The sequence below is a fragment of the Rhinolophus sinicus genome, linkage group LG04, assembly GCF_036562045.2.
Source record: "Rhinolophus sinicus isolate RSC01 linkage group LG04, ASM3656204v1, whole genome shotgun sequence".
NCBI classification, from domain to species: Eukaryota; Metazoa; Chordata; class Mammalia; order Chiroptera; family Rhinolophidae; genus Rhinolophus; species Rhinolophus sinicus.
The window spans coordinates 120,357,267-120,371,680 of record NC_133754.1 but is presented as its reverse complement, the minus strand read 5'-3'; the positions used below and the strand labels follow the sequence as shown (position 1 = coordinate 120,371,680).

The 14,414-nt window shown below is 38.6% G+C and overlaps 1 pseudogene; it reads left to right on the top strand.

Moving 5' to 3' along the window:
* Window positions 1-9,704: 9,704 nt before the first annotated feature.
* On the top strand, window positions 9,705-9,805 carry LOC141571394 (U6 spliceosomal RNA; annotated as a pseudogene).
* Window positions 9,806-14,414: the final 4,609 nt, after the last annotated feature.

The following is a 14,414-nucleotide window of genomic DNA, read 5'->3' as shown; positions in this document are numbered from 1 at the left end:
CCTGGAATTGGCCTCAGCTCTTTTTCTGAAATCCATATGTAGTACTGACATCTGGTCAAGGCATGAAATGTACTTTTTAATAGTGTTGTTTTAGAGCAAGTTCAAGCAGTGTACCAGCCTATCGGCACTGTTTATCAATTAGAGCAAGACAGATGGTTTACACCCAGATTCGGTGAGATTCTCAGAGGACTCTGACACTGGGTCTGGTCATAGAGCAATAATGTACCTATGTACCCAGCAGGGGTCTGAGAGCGCCACTTTGGACTCCATCTTGGGCTTTCTGGTTCTGAGGTGTGTTCCTGATCTGAAAGGAAAGGGACATCTGATGTGTCCCTGCCCAAGGACAACAGGAGCCTACTACTGGCCTCTCTCTACCCTTTGCTGTGAAGCTGGCTCTGGCTGTAGTGAATACCATTACTGCTATTCTGATACAATATGCTGTTGCTATTGTTTGTCCATTTCTGGCAAGAAACTGTAGATTCAAAAGTGTTATCATTTGGGTCTTGGGTGTCTACCATTTGTACAATAGGCAAAATAAACTGCCTTACCAAGTTTCAGTTACAGAGATTTGTATATGCTTAATATATTCTTGAAGTAATTCCATTTCTATGACTTCTACTCATGGGCTAATCAGTTGTGATATGTACCTACTGGAAGGAAGCATAATACAAAATAAAACATAGGCTCCAATGAGATTGATTCAGCCCTCATCTAGACCGCAGCCCATTGCAATGGTCCTTTTGGAAGAAAATGACCTCCCTTACATGCAAATTGTTAAATGGCCATACAGGAGGGTTGACAGAAAATGAAGAAGATACAATTCTCCAACATAAGAATGTGGCATATACTCGATTAGGTTCAAGTTCTAGAGCCATTATCCATATTTTCTATATGGTCCCAAGCCAAGCCGTGTATAATTAATTATGAGAACTTATGATACAATCTAAGGAGAAGGGCTTATATATTTTGCTCAACCACAAAATAAATGTTCAGTTAGCAATTTCAATTTCAGCATTACAAATTATGAACATTATTTTATCTTAATTACTTCTTTTTCTTATTTATTAGGTTTTCCCCAACTAGAATGGAAGCTCTTTGACAGCAGAAAATGTTTGTATTATGCTCACCAGTGTTTCCTTATGCCTAGAATAAAGCTCAACACACTGTAGATAATTAAACAACAACAATAAAAAAAAAAACACTTCATTTACTAAGTGTTAGTGATACTCCATGCACTGTTAAAGTGTTTTTCATATATTTTTAATTCATTAAACACATGCCACACCCATACGAAGTACTACAATCTCAAACCTCATTTGGCATGTGAGGAAAGCAAGACACAGAGGGGTTAAGTAAATTACTCAAGGCCACACAGCTCATAAATGGCAGAGCCATCTGAGGTCAGCTTGTCTGGCTCCAGAATCCAGGCTCTTGGAAATTCCCAAAAAGAGAATGGCTAAATATCCAGATCACCTTACTTATCATTGCTAACTCATTCAGTGTTGTAATGAAGATTTTATTTTCACTTCTCATCTAAGGTTTTTTTCCTTAAATTATTAGAAATTCCAATATCAAGGCCTAAATTCTAATAAGGCAGGCAAATTCCTTTCCAAAAGAAGCCAGATCAAGAATCCCTCACAATTTCAGATGCTTCGTAGTAATTCCAATGTCACCTCTGAGAGGAATTTATTTGTATCACACAAACAGAAGCAGGTGGCCCGATGCAGGTGTTGTCATGTTTGTGGAGCTTTAATGAGGATGTGAGAGTTGCTGAAAAAGAGAATAACAAAAATGAGGTGTTTCTTTCTCTCCATCTCCAGCTTGTCTAAGGAAAAAAAGAGACACATTACAGTACTACATATGATGGAACTATTTCTTCTACATTTAAAAGGAAATTTTTCCATGATTGTGAGAGCCCCTATTGGTAGAGGAAAGCTGAGACTGGCAATGGAAATCACAAGGTGTAAAGTGTTCATTCCAGAGAGAGGAACAGAAAACCCCAAGATGGCTTCATTTGTTTCTCACTCTATTGAACAGGTTTATCTTGTGCAGAGAGAATGGCATGTTTCTGTAATTTATTTTTCCACTTCAATTCAATTTCAAATTTAAAATATAATTATTAAAAAAAGGCTACCAATCATCCTTAACTACTCTACAGTGTAGGTCATCCCAGACCTATAATTGATTTTCTGCTTCTCAAATTCTTATACCGAAAGGCAAATTTTATATGAAGTTGAAGAAAGGACTAAGCACATCCACACCTCAAATGAGAATCTTTAGTAACAAAGAGGGTTCCACCCATTTTTTGGTGACTTTTTTTAATGTGTAATAAGAATGAAACCATTTGTCATCAACATCTTGGAAGAGAAACGGAGAGGAGACTCCATATAAATATGATTTTCTGCGTTTATGTTTTGAGCTCCTTATGCTGCTCCAAAATAAAAATGAAAAATAAAAATTAAATTAAAATTAAAGACATACTTAGGCCCCCAAAATAAAATATGTAGTATATTGCACCAGAAATAGAATAGAAACTCATAATTTTGAGAAGGGCTACTGAAATGACTATTCAGTTTTCCTTCTTTGTGCTATAATTCATACTGTTTTCTTATTTTTCTATTATTTGGAACTGATTTTTATAAAATAAAAATGACATATTCAGAGAATGAAATACTAGACAATTACTGAATAAGCTAGATATGTGTATTGACATGGTTAAATCTCACTAACATAAGATTGATTATGAAAATAGCACGTAGAGATAATTACTATTTCTGGAAATACTTAAAACAATGTCATCCACTGTTTCTGGTTAGGTCCATATTAATTAAAAGTTAAAGATATGGATTGAATTTCACAGAATCCATGATGGCAGTTGGATAGAAGGAAACAGGGAAAGGTAATATGATGGATAAGGGAATTTAATCTATCTGTAGTTACTTATGTTTTTAAATGATCTGAAACGAGTATTACCTATAATGTATTCACCTCAGATAGTGAGTACATGGTGTTTGCTGCAGTGTTCTTTGTATAGTTCTGTGTTATTTTCTCAATCAAAAACAAAGATTTCAAAAAGCAATTTGCCTATCCAGCTCCATAGTAGTCCTAGCAGCCATGTCTTTAGGAGAGAATCCAGGAGGAACATGGTCTGTCATTTTGTGATTAAGCAATTGAGATCAGTCTTTTCTATTTCAGAACTTTCTGAACTACAGTCTGCAGTAAGAGCAGCAAACATCACTATTGGCTGTTACCAGATCAGCCTCCCAGAGGGCACATCCTCCCACGAAGAACATTTTCCTCTGCTTCTGTCAGACCAAGGTACTGACAATAATAATAAACATTTCTATACAATTTGCCAAATACTTGCTGAGTCAATTTTTATTGAGGGTTTAATGTGCCAGGAAGTGTTAGGTGCTTTTGCATCCGTTGTGTCATATGGCCCCCTCAGAGCCCTACAGCACAACAGAGAAGAAATATAAGCTTTAGAATAGGCAAACCTGAGTCTGAAACTTTGCTCCATCCCCTACATGCCTTGTGACCTTGGAGCTACAAAATAACTTTGAGCCAGTTTTCTCATGTATAAAATGCAGAGAATTTGCCCACCTTACAGGTAATGGTAAGGGGTAAATGAGATGACATCTATAAAGAGCCTACCATGGTACCTAAGGAAGACCTCAATAAATGCTACGTCCCCCATTTTACAGCTCAAGGGACCAAAGTCCTAAGGGGTGTGTGTAACTCTGGTCACACAAAAATGACAGAATCAAGGAGGTATGGTAGTTAAGAGCATGGAATCCTAGAGCTAGTCTGCCCAGGTTCAAATCCCAGCTCTGCCACTTACCAGCTGTGTAATTTTAGGCAAGTTGTTTCATCTTTTTCTGCCCTAGTTTCCTCATATGTAAAATGAGAACAGTAAGGGTAACTATTTCATAGCATTGTTACCAAGATTATATGAAGTAGCATTTCAAACAGAACCTGGAACATAGTAAGTACCGTGTAATTTAATTAATAATCAGTAACAAGTAAGTGACTGACTCAGTATATGGAGATTCATAGTCAATGGAAGGAGGTGTAGAGCTGCTCCTTGCACTGCACTGTAGCTGCCTCAAACAGCAGGGGTGGGAGTGTGTGGACCCTATGGATTTGTGTCCGTTATTGTTAAGTGTTAGGGGGAAAGCGGCACATAAAAGAAAGAGACGTAAAGGTAAAATTTATCATCAAAATCATTAATTCTTAACTTCCCTTGGGTGATGCTCTTTTCAGATCTTTTGTGTTTGTTATTTTTCAAATGTTTCAACTAAGCCAATCAGCAAGTTCATAGGAGCTAAATTTTAAGATTTAACTACAATAATAGGCTCACATCATTGCATTGAAATATGGGCAAGTCTCTATTCCTCCATGACATGTCCTTTTCCATTTTACCAGCAGCAACAAGGACTAGCTGGCACCATTTCCCATTATCCTCCTTCTGAAGGGCATGCATAACTCACTTAATTGCTTCACACTACAGTTCACTGCTATTTAGCACCAGTCTGTTTCTTTCCATTGTAACAGCACGGAAATAAATAAGCAATTTTCATACATTAGGAAACATAAGCACGCCAGAGTCTAATTCATACTTATGTGATTAATAAAGCAGAGCACTCAGATGAAATACACCACACCACACAAACACTATTCCATTAGAGCACTCGTTCGGGTGTGAGACATCACCCACAGTTGTCTCACTGCTGGTCCCAGCAAGGAGCTCCAGTGTCAAAACTCATGGCATATCCTTAGGGTGAAAGCACTCCTGTAGGTTGACAACTGAAGGGTCAGAAACGAAGAGCCAACCTTCCCGCTTTTATAAGTGGAACTGGCTTTGTATGAGCTATAAGCAATCTGCATGACTCTGAGCGAATATCTTTTCTGTGCCTTGTTTATTAATGGACAGAAAAGCTAGCTTGAAAATGAAATTGATTTTATTCACTTAGGATTTTCTACTCCATTGCACAACCACAACCCAGCAAATTTTTCATTAAGAGAGATAATTACTTTAATGAAGATTAAATATAATTTAAAACTCACATTTATCTTTATCTACCTAATGCAGGTCAGAATCAACCTAAAATGGTTAGGGAAGTGGGAAGAAATGGGTGTCTCCAAAAAGTCTCCATCTGTTTATGCAGAGATGGGTCTGACCTGGCAGTCATCCCTGCCTTTCTTCCTTTTTTTCTCCTCTTCCTCTCATTGCACCCATTAGTGTCTCCCACATCAAGTCCAAATCAAAACTTGGGCTTTCTAATAATCTTAATTGGGGGATGTTTGGCAGAGGCAGCCAGTTAGCAGCAATTATTATCCAGGATGCTCAATGGTCTATGAAAAGCTGTATCTATGATGGCATATGGGGGGAAAACATTAAGATCAAAGAAGTGGCAGGTCGGTTTTAGAAATAGCCCCCCTTCGTGAGACAGTGTTTCTACTCCACCTGTCAAAGATAGAAAGCCAAGAAAGATATTAAACGGATCGGTATTGTTCATCATTTCGTGTGGCTTTAGAATTCTTCCTTATTTGTGACATTTGAGCACTGTTGTAGAAGGAGCCTAGGAGACAGGAAAACAAGAATTTAACTCCCAGCTTCTCCTCTTATTAAATGTACGATCTTAAAAATATTTCTTCCCGGAGTCTGGGCTCCTCCTTTATAAGATGGGACTGGTAATGCCCACTTTGAGTTCACAGATGTAGAGCACCTGGCATTGAATGGGTACCCATAAATGTAATATATTTCCTCTCTGGGTGATGAGTTTTTATCTAAAAGCTCCAAAACACTCTACCAATGGCTCAATTATCCCTAGGTGACAGCAGCACTCGATTCTGCAGAAGTGACCGGTGAGTTCTGCCCCAGACTCTAGCTACAGGAGTGACACGGGCTTGTCAGACCCTCTAGCACAGATAGACACACCCCTGAGTGTCTCCACACTCATTTTCCAGGGAGGAAAACTAAGTCTGCTTTAGTGAGGAGCTACAACTGGCTCCCAGATGCACTCTTTCAAATGACAGCTCTCATTTATTGACTACCAATGGGACATGACACTTTATATACAGTATCTTATTTAATTAGTGTGACTGTATAATGTATCATCCAAATCAGGAAACTTGCAGAGTGAAAGGGACTGCTATACGCAATTATATCAAAAGATGTAAACCTCGATATTCCTGGGCAAACTGAAATGCATGGTCACCCCATGCTTAATCGGCACAATCACTCTGTTAGATACAAAACGCTCCCTATTTCACAGAAGTAAACTATGATTCAGACAGATTAAAAGTAAAAAGCCCAAGGACATGCAAAGTAGCAAGTGGCAACCAAGGGTAGGAACCTCAGTCTTTAAGATGCTAGATGTTCTTTCCCCTAACATATTCCCTCCTTGAAATCCTTTAGTCACAGTATCAGCTGCCAAACAACAGTGTTAATTTTGTTTTGATATCCTGCCTTTATCAAGTGAGTAATATATTTCAGCTCTGGGTCATGACTTCCAAATGCTATCAAGAAAAAGGGTAAAAAAAAAAAAAATGGATGAAGAGAAAGCAAAGTGACGCCAGTGAAAGCAGTCATATCCTAATGAGCATCCAGCTCCTTCTGAGGGGTCAGTGCAGCCTGACTACCAAAGGCCTGAGCTAATTATTCAAGTACTCAATTGATTCCTCAATCTAGCTGAATTCACGCCTGATTTTTACAGATGATCAACATTCAGTCCTCTCCATGGTGTGTCAGTAGGTGAAACAGATGAGTGCCACACATTCTCGTCCTTTGACCCACCTGTCAGACACTGTTTCAGTTTTTCTTGCCTCTTTACATACCAGAAAAGGGGCCAGCCTGGCCTCTATCAGAAGCTAGCCATATTGGCAAAGACAATAGAATTTATGTTCTGGCAGAGAAACAACAGCTCAGATCAGTCATAGACTCCAAGCATCCTCAGTCACAATCCCTAATGAAAGACCATTTTCAGAGACCAAGTGTGTTCCTGTTCCCAAGAGGGGATGACCAGGTATTTCAATGAGCCTGTGAAAGATCCCAGTTTGCGACATAAGATGAAATACTAAGTCAAAACTCCACTCTGTTTCTCTGATGGTGTGTTTTCTTGCCATATCACCCAAACACTGTGAGCTGCAGATTTCTCATCTACAAAACATTGCTTCCCAAACTTTAGTGGGCATAAAAATGACCTATAGAGCTTGTGAAAACACATTCCTGGGGCCCACCGTTGCACATGCTGATGTAGTAGAGCTGTGGTAGGGCCAGAGAATTTGCATTTCTAATAAGTTTCTAAGTGATGATGATGATGATGATGATGATGATGATGTCATCGTCCATGGACCACACATTGAGCAAATCGTTCTAAATTGTATCAATAACGCCAACCTCATGGTTTATGTAAAGATTCGAAGAGACGTGATTCTCCTCAGCAGGGCTGCTAACTCATAATGCTTCTCAGTCAACATGTACTCATTGACGAGGATGAACAAAAGTCCAAGACTGTTCATAGGAAGGAAACCTGGGGATATTTAATCCTTTCTAATATGATGGTAGAAGATTTAATTACATTACAGCCTCTCTTGTTATAATACATTTTATCTGGCAATAAAAACGGGATCCCAGGCTCAAATAGTGAACTTACCCACAGGCCTCCCAGTTCTGTTGTTATTCTTTCATCATAAAACACACGGTTTTTGTTTTGTCTTATTTTGTTTTGTTTTCTCACAAAGTCCATTTGTCCCCTTTAGGCTCAGCGGCATCTCCATGGCACCCACACCCCATTTCAGATCATCTTGACTTAAAAAGGAAAACATAAATCTTCCCATTAGAACAATTCTCAGGAAACAGATGAAATGATATTTGCTTGGCTGGAAACAGGAATCCCCTGTTATACAATTGTCAATCCTGTGATCAGCTGGAGTCCTTCAGTTTGTCCTTGACTGAGGCAGCTCAGTGATCAGGAAACTCACCCCCCCCTCCGCCCCCTCCCTTCATTCCAGCTTTTTCCCTTCACGACATTATTTAATCTCTCAGTTGCAGCTTCTTGGGATTAGCTACAGCATCTATTAATAGTTCTACTTCTGTTTACAGTTCCAAGGGGAGAAAAATGGCTCGTTCCTTTTCTCCAATCTTGAAGATAGGTCTTATTGCAGCAGGGGGAAGATGCACAGGCCCCGTGAATAACCTATTTCCACAATCATTTCACTGTAAAGATGCTAATGTGCTTCTATGCCTAATGGATCCATTTAATAGGCAGAACAAGTTGGATATAAACTCTTTAATTGCTTTCAGCACACCGATTATCTTCCTGTGTCACCTATTGTATAATGCAAAAATGTTAACAAAAGCACTTACTGAAGACATTATTGGGAATTAAAAAACAAAGAACCATCAGTTGTCACTAAATATGCCTTTCATGTTCCCAAAAGAAACGCATTCATGCACTCAGAGAAATGGCACAGGAATGTGCAGGCCCGCCATTGTCAGACACAAACGTCTTCATTAGATTTTGATCCAGCTGCTGCAAGACCTATAAAAAGAGCTATGAAAGCCAGCAACTCATTATTGGTTATTTCAGGAAAACTTCAAAAAAACTATCTCTAAACCTACACAGATCTTTTCTGACAACTTCCCTGGCCAGGCAGTTTATTTGGAAAGAGTCGCCTTAAAAGCCTCTGCCAAGCCAGCCCCTCGAAATGGTACCTGCAAGGGTGCAGTGGCTGTGGCTGTGAATGAGAAGCCACCGCTGCGGAGCAGAACTGTGTTCCTGGACACATGAGCTGTAAATCTCTTTTTCCTCCCCCAACCCCCAAAACTGTCTGCATCTCCTTAAAAGCACATCAATGAAAGTAGCCAAATCCCGGTCTTTATAGACAAAAACGGAAAGATTAATATGTGCGATGTCTCATAACATCCTTTCTCTGGTGCAATAAATCTTCTTATGCATATTGGCAGTCAGCTCATTTCTAGCATGTTATTTTCTGCAGACACTGACTGTTTTAAAAGAGAAAAAAGGAAGCAAGCAGGGAAAGGGAGGAAAGAAAAAAAAAGAAGGGGAAAGGGGAAATGGAAAAAGGAAGGGGACAGAGAAAATGTGGGGTTCTGGGGATAGTGTGTAGAGGAGGTTATAGGAAGCACACTGTAAGCATCAAAATTACCTACAGTTTTTCCTTTGAATTCTGTTGAAACAGAAGGGATGCTACAAAGCTCTGAATGGCAATCATGCTAATCACAGTCCCTAGGCCATCTTGACTTGGCGACCTCTTCAGTCAGGCTCAGGTCTCTAGATACTTCTGATGGATAGCAAACAACACACAGAAAACAACGAGTTCTATACATCTCTCTATTTATGACAAAGAAAAACACAAATTATGATCACTATGATTCAGCCTCAGCAAACAAGGAGGAAAGAATACACGGACGACTAACTAAATCCACTTAAAGATATCTGCTTTGCCTTTAATTTACCCACGATGTTATCTATTTTACAGTCAAAAGTAAATTGAAATGCTCAAAATATTGATGCAATATCATATCCATTATTTGAATTACGTACAAGTGCTCGTTTGGGGATCAATTTATTATATTTATATTGTTATTAAAACTACTACCCAAATCTTAAAGCTCTTGAGATTTACAACGTATTTTTCCTTGCCTATGCTACCGCTACTCCTTCAAAACATGAACGGCTCACTTCGGTAGCACATACAATAAGTGAAATGACAGAGAACATTAGCATGGCTCCTGTGCAAAGATGACTTGCAAATTCATTAAATGTTCCCTATTTTTTTGGTAAAAAAAAAAAAATACAGTTTCTTAATTTGTTTTATTTTTATTTTTAATTAAAGTTTACTGGGGGTGAAAATGGTGAGCAAAGTTACATAGGTTTCAAGTGCAGAATTCTGTAACACATCATCTATGTATCACATTGTGTGCTCACCACCCAGAGTCAGTTCTCCTTCCATCACCATAAATTTTTAAGAAAGCATTTTATGAAAAAGGACTGTTTCTGTGATGCTCCAGCTATCACCTTCCCTCCTATCAACCGCCTTAGTCAATGGAGTCATACTGATAAGAGCAGCAGAAACTGAGGGCAACACTCCCTCCAACCACAGCAGGAGTCTGAGTTGGGAACGTACTGCAGCCAGATGATCCTTCTAAAATGTGAATCTGATCATGAGCCTCCCGTGGGTAACAGCATTCAGTGATTTCCTATTGCCTCTCAGATAAAATCACATTCCTGCTGTGTGGCTACAGGCAAGTTATTAAACCTCTCTCTGGCTCAATTTCCTCTTCTATAAAATGGTGACAATAATTTCAAGGAAAATGTATGTAAAGAACGTGGCACAAAGCTCAATATTACTATTACTGATGTTATCTCAGCAGCCACGGCTCCTTCGTTCTCCCTTTACTCTGTCGCATAGCCATACTCAACAATGAATTCCACAATTCTACTATGACCTTTTTGCCTGTATGCCTTGGCCTGTGGTTTTCTTTTTGTTTGCAACACTCTCTTCCTCTTCCTGGCCCTTGGTCAGTTTCATCCCTATTAATTTATAAACTGTCTGCTTAAATGCATATTATCAAGATGGTCGTCTCTGACACCAAGGTCAACTTTGTCCCCCCAATGCAGACATGCATGGCATACTTCCTGTACTATAACGTGCATCATACATTACTATAACATCTTAACTGTAATATCCATAAAAGACCCAAGATTACATTTGCCTTGCTCACCAATATTTCTCAGTAGCAAGCACAGTGTACTCAGGGTAGACAGAAATATCATGCAATGGAAAAAAAAAAATCTTAGCAGATTACAATGACAAAATATTAGTCCATGATCACACCACACGTGACAAGAGAGCTCCATAGTGTTTTCATGAAGAGTTCCAGGCTGATGGGTGTCCCAGGCCCTGGGACATTGCTGGTCTCATGGTAGAGAGAAAGGAAACGCAGCAATTGCTCATTCTCTTTCACATCTTCCAGAAGCAGCACATCTAATTCCTCCTTACAATCTTATTGGCTAAAGCAAGTCACATGGCAGAACCTGATCTCAATCAGGTGAGAAATGCTTATATGGAAAGGGCCTTAGGTAGAGGGTAACTATAATATTTAGTGACATGTAATGGATACTACAACAGACCTTAATAAATATTAGTTTAATAAAATATTTCTTGCTGCAAGTTGACAAACATAAAGTCCCCCACCAATTAAAATCTTGCCAGAAACTTCTCTGTTATTCAAAAAAGAATTTGTGTTTGAAAATTTTTGACTTTTAAAATCACTCTTCTTCTAGTCACAGAACCATGTTTTCTGCCACAGGCGCCAGTTGCATATCTACTCGCATGTGTTCACAGTTTACAAACATACCAGTACACCACTTTTGAGTAAAAAATAACAATTAGGTCCAACAACAACAAAATTCTTGGGATTTGACTGCTTACTCTCTGCCCGATATTAACATGGACAAATGAAGTAACATCCAGTCTCATGGGAACACCTGGGAAAAAGGGAACTTTCAAAATCAGCTACCCTGACCCCCCAGCAAAGCCAAGCGACTTACCAAATTCAAACAGCTACGTAAGAACAGAGCCAGGATACGAATGAACAATTTTAAAGCAAGTACTCTTCAATTAAAGCCTAGCTGTCCTGTGAGGAATGCCACCAAATGTGAATGATTAGAAGAGAACACCATTGAACAGAGGAGGGAAATGAGACCCAGGGAGGTGAAGTGACTTTCTCAAAGCTATCCATATTATTTCTACTTTCTTGGTCACATAAAACCTTAAAGAAATCTAAGTTGTTGCATCATCTAGAACAGTACCTGCTATTCCCTAAGGCTCAAAGAAATATTTTTTGAATTGAATTGAACTGAACCGAATTGAATTGAATTGAATCGAATCGAATGGAATTGGTTTGAGTTGAATTGAAATTACAAAAAATTATAGAGATGCATTTTTTTGCCCACTCTTTAGCCCTTGTTTCCATTTCCTCTGGAGTTTTAGACTTGCCATACCAGCAAGTTATGCTCTAACTATGACTTAGCTAGTTTCTCCTCTGTATTATCCTTGTTTCATGCTCTTTCCATATTTATAAGTGCCTTCCTCCTTTGAGCAGAAACAGATTAATATCTAGAAATCTTATCATCTCATGACATTTACAGAACAACACAGGATCTGGAAAGCAAAATCACCAATGATAAGGGCCCCTGAAAGATCATTAGACAAAGAACTTTGTTCCCTCTGAGCTAAGCTGGTCAGCTAAAAAGTGACATAACCCAGATGCTCCTAAGCCATGGGAACAAATGCCATTAAGTTGCTGTCTCCTGACAACTAAGTGATATGTACGAGGTATACGAATTAAATTTGGAGAGAGAATACAGATTCTGGCTGGTCTCCAGGGCTGAAGGATATTAAATAAGAAAGAAACAACAGTGCTGTCAAGTCTAATTGCTTAAAACATAAAACTCTGTCCATATGTCTTGCACAGTATCAGGATGCACAGTGAAGTCATGCAAAGAAAGAACAGCATACACCTTTGGATTGAAAATCCTGTCTGCAAGCAATTTGATTCTGCCTCCTTTCCCTCCTTCTTCTCACCCACCCAGGTACTGAGACACTTGAAAATAGCTACAAGACAAGCATATTCTGCAGCCATTTTACCCTATCACAGATTTGACCGCAGTATGAAAAATGGATGGGCTTTGTGGTCAGGCAGAATTTGGTTCCAACCCTGACGATACTTCTTGTTTGATCTAAACCTCAATGTTTTCACCTGTGAATGGAGATTATGTCTTATGGCATAAGGACGCACTAAGCGTTACATGAGATAATGGATATAAAGTGACTGGCCTTCAATCACTGTTCATTACAATGTACCTTCTTCACTTTTTTCTTTAAATGCATAAAGATGCAATCATCCACATGGCAATTCCATAGAAGTCTATGATGAAATGAGAGAATTTTTGCACTCATTGACAGTAAGTTGAGAGATGCCTACATTTCGTCCCTTCAATTAATTAGCATAGAGCACTACTTGCAGATAAAAACTTTGTGATAGATACAGTAAAGGTTACAAAATCTTATTACACAAAACATGGAATTAAGGCATTTGTTGAAGCCCCTTTTTATCAGTTACGACATTAAGTAATCAATATGATCAGGCCTCTTAAGTGTTGTTTTTCTTTATAGGATGTATATGTTCAGTATGGAAAAATAGCAGAAAAACAACTTAGATTAGCTAGGATGAGTAGGTTTTGTTATATACTAGATTAATTGGAAATTATTTGTTTCCAACTAGTTTTGTGTTACAGATGTATGTCTGTATCTTTGTACCCATATCTCCATGTAACTGCACACACATTGTTTCATGGCAAAAAGAGCACTGTGCTGGCGGTTCAAGTCCTGTCATCCCATATTCTAATGGGAATAAGAATTGCAATTGTGCTCCTTCCTGGAATCTCAATTTCCTTATTATAAAATTGGATTTCCTAAATAGATGATTTCTAAAGTCACTCCCGTATGTATAAGTTAAAATGTAGTATAAAACACTTGTGACTCTTTATAAATGTGTACATGTGCCTTTACGAAGAGTATGTTCCCTTCTCAGAACACAACTCTACAGCAATTTCATGCAAATGTGAATAATATACCAACGTGTCAATGAATGAAATGTACTCAGAAGACTTTCAAACTGCTGTCAGCTTCAGCATCTCCTGGGACAGTCCATTGATGGATTCAGGGGTAACACCAGAGCCCCTCAGGGATACTACACAACAAAGAGGTGGTCGTAGGCCAGTTGGACACACAGTTTTGGGAGGTTTAACTGACCTCACGATGCCTTACCAGTGGCTCCAATGAAAACCATTCAGCCCCATCTCAAGACTAATAGAGACAGAATAAAAAATTTAAAAAATAATAAAAAAAAGAACTTTGGTAAGATTTTATGAAGAGGCACTGACCAATGTTACAATAGTTTTGACTGTCATCTCCCAAGTCCTCCCCGACCTCATCACTGAAATCATCTAACTTCCATTGAAAACAGCTAGAATTATGAACACGAGAATCAGCAGACGGAGGTTTGTGAAATGTGCATTGTCAGGGGTCTGAGCCTCTTTATGACCTTCTACGACTGCAAAATCTTTCAATGGAGCCCTACATATATCACATTTATAACCATTCCACACTCCTGGTGTGTCCGAATATTTTAATTTCTTATATATTATTTATAAGGACCAGTACCTATATATCAAAAATCTTATTTTATATAGATTTTATAACAAAAATTGAAAACATACTTTTTCCCTGTTCCATAATCATTTCAGTATAATGCAGAAATTTGCCTTAACAGAAGAGAAAAATATAGAATAAGATGAAATGTATTTTTCATCATAAAA